Below are 4,774 nucleotides of genomic sequence, written 5' to 3' on the forward strand. Positions count from 1 at the left end.
CAGGGCGGAGATGGAGGCGGGATGGGGCGGAGCGCAGGGTGCTTCCCCCTCTGACCTGCGGCCGGGGGCGTGCTCCAGGCGGGTCCCTGGCGATCCGGAACCGCGTCTCCCGGCCCGGCCTCGGACACGGAGGACACCCTCTCCCAAATCGCTGCGGGACGCCTGTGGGCCTCTGAACTTCTTGAACCACGTCGGTCTGATACCCGGGTTCAGAGTCGCAGAGTGAGGGCGGTGACCCCAGGTCCGCAAACCCGGAGTACGGACTCCGCTGTAAAGTTTCGGTGGGGATCGCCCGGGGTGCTCGGCCCGCGGAAACAGTTTCGTTCTTCCCACAGTTGGAACTGGTCGTTTTGTGACACTGTTCCACTACTTCGTGGCGGTGCTAGGCTCTCCCTCCGATCCTTGGCCCGGGAAATAAGCCAGGGTTTTACTCTTTTGTTGGTAAGCGTTTGTTGAAGGTGAAGGTCAGAGACAGTTCTAGAGGAAAAGCATCTCCGCGAAATCCACTCTCCCGCGGAGCGTCACAACCGTCCTCTCTCCAAATGCCCCAAGTATCCACAACCTACTACCAGGAGCCGGGTATTTTGCAAGACCCCGGAGAACAAGAGTCAGTCACATAGACATACTCTCCATCACACCTGTGGGACGTGGCAGAGCTCCGAAGCCAGTGCTTCCGCTCTTTGCAGTTCCCATGCTCATTCATCCTCTATACAAGTTCAAAACTACATCGAGTTCTCCACGATTCTTCTGTGGAAAGTGAATGCAGGTAAGAAGGCTGCGGGCAGACCTGTACAGCTAACGGGTGAGACGCAGTGCCCTTGCTGTGGAACCTCATGTGCATACAAGCCGGGCTAGCTTTTTAAGGCGGAGAGGGCCAGTGGACCCCAACTGTGAGCGGTAAAAGAGTGTTGTGACCAGAGTGAAGCGAGGACATCACAGTCCCTTCGAAACCCCCCAATGGTTGCATGAACCTCCAGAATGCCCCCTCTGGAGGACTTGGCCCTCCAGGTCTCACAGCTTCCCCCAGCCCTGCAGCCCTGAGCTGGGAAAGCAGCCTGTACAAGGCTGTCCTTGGGCCCAAGGCTGTGGAATCTAGCACTAGCCGAGAGTTGACTGAATGGGTGTCCGTTGAAACAGAAATTATCAGTACCCTTTAGCTTTTTCTCTGGAAACCCGATTAGTACGGTGGTTGCCTCTAACAACGAGAAATTCCTTTTTCATCTCCCTATCTTGACAAAGGATGAGCTTATAAACACTTTAAAAATAGAACCATGGAGCCACGCCCCTCCCCGCCCCCTTGAATGAGCTCATTACACCACCACGCCTAATCTGGGAAATAGGCCTGAGACTTCCCTACAGAAGTCTCCCAAATGCTGCTGCGTTTTAAAGAGCTGACACAGCTGGTTCTTGGTGGCTGCTCTTGGCTTAAGCTGTAGCAGATTCCGTGTTGTGGGTGGGGTGGGAAGTTTACTTTCAAAAATTTAATGAAGAATTGAATCTGGCCACCCCCAAAAGACTGAAGGGAGAAAGCAACTGCAAAGAAATAGTTTTATTCATTTTTTACTTTTATCGTGACCCGGTTGTTTAAATACAAATATAAGCAAGCAATCCTCTTCTTTCAGGAACATGCTAACAAAAGTGAGGGGGACGCAAGAGAGAGGGCATAGCTGGGCCTACAGGTAGCTGGAACTATAGGCCTGCACCACTATGAAGGACGAAATGACTTTTAAACCTGCCAGTGAGAAACCACCTGTCCCAGACTATTGAGAACCATAGGCTGGGTCTTGAAGAAATTTACTTTTTGTATGTACCTATGCATGTGTGTATTGTGACAGGGTCTCACTCTGTAGCCCAGGCTGGCTGGTAATTCACTATACAGCTTACTGGGGCTGGCCTCCTGCCTCCATCTCCCTGTATGCTGGGATTACAGCTCTTGTGACCCTTTCTATGGTGAACAAAATGCACTTACAAATCAGGTTACAACCAGTTGCCGTTCACTCCGAGGATCTTCCTTTACTCAAGTTGAGACAATGAGTTTAGAATCTGAAGTTAGAAAATCTGAATTCGTTTATTTGCATATTCAGAAAAATTATAAATATGTAGCCTGACAATTCCATTTGTGTATGTAACCACAAATATGTCTGTTTTAAAATATATTTGATATAGGGCAGTTTCCAATCTTTTTCATGTTTATAAAATATAGCTAGACATAGCAAGGTGGCACACATCTGTAATCCTCGCACTGGGGAGGTTGAGACAGGAGAATCAAAAGTTCAATGCTAGCCTGGGCTACACAGCACGACCTTGTCTCAAAAAAATAAAAAAATAAAATATGGAATTTTATGAACAAAATAAACTAGAATATATTGAACATATTAGAATTAGAATAGATTATATGTGTTTCGGTAAAAATAGTGATTCAGTTTTCTCTTTAAGACTATAACAATAAAGCATTGAAGAAAGATAAGTGCTGAGTTTGAAGAAAGCTTTAAATAAAATATGTTTTAAATTAAGAGGAAACTGATCCTAATTTACAAGCATAACTTTTCCTTTTTTATTTTGAAGTAGTTGCATTTATTACTAAGATGTCCAAATAATGGTCTCTTAACACTTCTGATGATAGCCATCAGTGAGAAACTATAAATACTTGTAGGTAATAAACATAAAACTGTTATCATGTTAAAATTGTTTAAGAAGTCAAAACTGGATTTTAAAAATCCAGTAGCCTTTTATTTTCTTTCATTTACATATGCAAATTTCTTGTGATCATGTGTGGATTTAAAATATGATTGAATTTTTCAATATTTAGTGTTTCAACATGACAAAGTTCTAACATGTAGAACAGGTATGCTTTGTCAAAGAAGTTAGCTGGGATACCCCTAAAAGGTGCATCGACCCAAGGATGGACTATTCTCAGGTACCAGCTGAGAACCAAGGCTCTCTACTGTGTGCTCCACCCCTGCCCCTGACTGCTCCTTGGGCTTTGGCCACACTCCTCTGGTACCCCAAATATGACTCCTTCCTCTCGCACACATTGTCCCCTGTTCGTCACTAGCAGTAGTGTGCCCTGGAGCTGCAGGTTGATGGGTACCTGTTGAGCCTTCTTTTGCATCTTAGGGTCAAGGATATCCATCCGACTCATGGGAACCACAGGGTGCATCATTTGATTTTGCTCTGTCTCTGCAGCCCCGTACGACATGTCAGATGCCACTGGAAAGGCAACAGACCCAAGAACTTCAGATCTCACCTGCCTACCTTTGGGAATGAAGGGATCAATCAATATACAGGGAATAGTCCTAGCTCATCCATGTATGAGGCTTTGTGCTTAGCTCCCATAACACTTTTGCAGATCTGCCCTGGAACGGACTATAACAGAGAAAAGCAGTCTAGGGTGAGGGGACAGTCTCCCCTGCTCCTGAATACATTCAGCTGTGGCTGTTGTCTGGCTTGAAGGCTGTGTCTGCATGGAAGTGAAGACCACCTGTGAGGGGCAGAAAACTAAAACTCAGGCCTCAGAGTGCCTAAATTGCAATGTTCTGTATATATTTGTGTGTGTGTGTGTGTGTGTGTGTGTGTGTGTGTGTGTGTTTAATTTTGCTTGTTTACTGTGAAACTGCCCCAAATTTGAGCTCTTCCAGCCACATTTTGAAAACAGAAATTCTCCCTCTGGGCTTCTTAGTTCCACCTCCCAAATGGAAACCCCTTGTACAGTATTTCTTAATTATGGCCTTCCAAAATGACCACACAACACAGGCTGCTCCCTAGGTCTGGGGAGGCTCTGTCTTCAGACTCTGCAATAACTTCTATCAGTCACACTTCAGAGGATGGAAGCCTCAAGAGTGATCCTCCCCTAGCCTCTTTCCCCCCCACACTGCCTAGGGCTCCCTAGGTCTGGGGAGGCTCTGTCTTCAGACTCTGCAATAACTTCCATCAGTCACACTTCAGAGGATGGAAGCCTCAAGAGTGATCCTCCCCTAGCCTCTTTTCCCCCCACACTGCCTAGGGCTGGATGTTATAAAGTAGCCTCATTTAGACTGGTGGAGAGTCCCCATTTCCAGTTATATCTGCCTCCTGCCACTCTTTTCCCTACTAACCCCACAGGCTTCTCTGCCCCAAGTGTACACAGCACCTGTAACTGCTGCCCAGAGAGAGCTCTGCCTGCCATGATGTGCTGAGAGCTACTAACAGTTGTTGGCTTCTGGGGGCAGGAGAGTCAATTTTGATAAGGGTGTATGTAGGTCCTGGTAGGCCCACCGTGCTCCAGTGTCTGGGCCCACACACAGGAGTATATAGACAGCACAAAGTGGAGTCCTTGGGCTATTAAATTTTCTAAAGTATTTTATTTATTATTTTTATTTTATGTATATGCATGTACTGCCTGCATGTAGGTAAGTGCACCCGTGTTGTGCAATGCCCGTGGAGGACAGAAGAGGCTATGGGATCCCCTGGAACTGGAGTTACAGACAGTTGTTAGTTGCCACGTGGGTGCTGGGATTCTAACCCAGGTCTTCTGCAGGAACAGTCAGTGTTCTTAACTGCTGAGCCATCTCTCCAGCCCACTATTAAATTTTTTCAAAAGAAGACACAGCAGTGTGTGACGACATACTTCTTTAATCCAAGCACTCGGTAGGCAGACCTATCTCTATGACTTCAAGGCCCAGCCTCATGTACAGAGTGAGTGCCAGCTGGGGCTACAGGGAGACCCTGTCTCAAAAAGACAAGAAAAGAAGAAAGAGGAAGGAAGGAAGGAAGGAAGGAAGGAAGGAAGGAAGGA

The 4,774-nt window shown here is 46.8% G+C and overlaps 1 long non-coding RNA gene across 1 annotated transcript in view; it reads left to right on the plus strand.

Moving 5' to 3' along the window:
* The first annotated feature begins 236 nt into the window (after nt 1-236).
* The window catches only part of LOC115067246, a 6,093-nt gene continuing 1,555 nt past the window's right edge, over nt 237-4,774 (plus strand). The window contains exon 1 of the long non-coding RNA XR_003846676.1: nt 237-766. This is a non-coding gene — a long non-coding RNA (uncharacterized LOC115067246). The remainder of the gene's footprint in view (nt 767-4,774) is intronic.

Source organism: Nannospalax galili, unplaced genomic scaffold, assembly GCF_000622305.1.
Source record: "Nannospalax galili isolate Female #2095 unplaced genomic scaffold, S.galili_v1.0 scaffold43, whole genome shotgun sequence".
NCBI lineage: Eukaryota > Metazoa > Chordata > Mammalia > Rodentia > Spalacidae > Nannospalax > Nannospalax galili.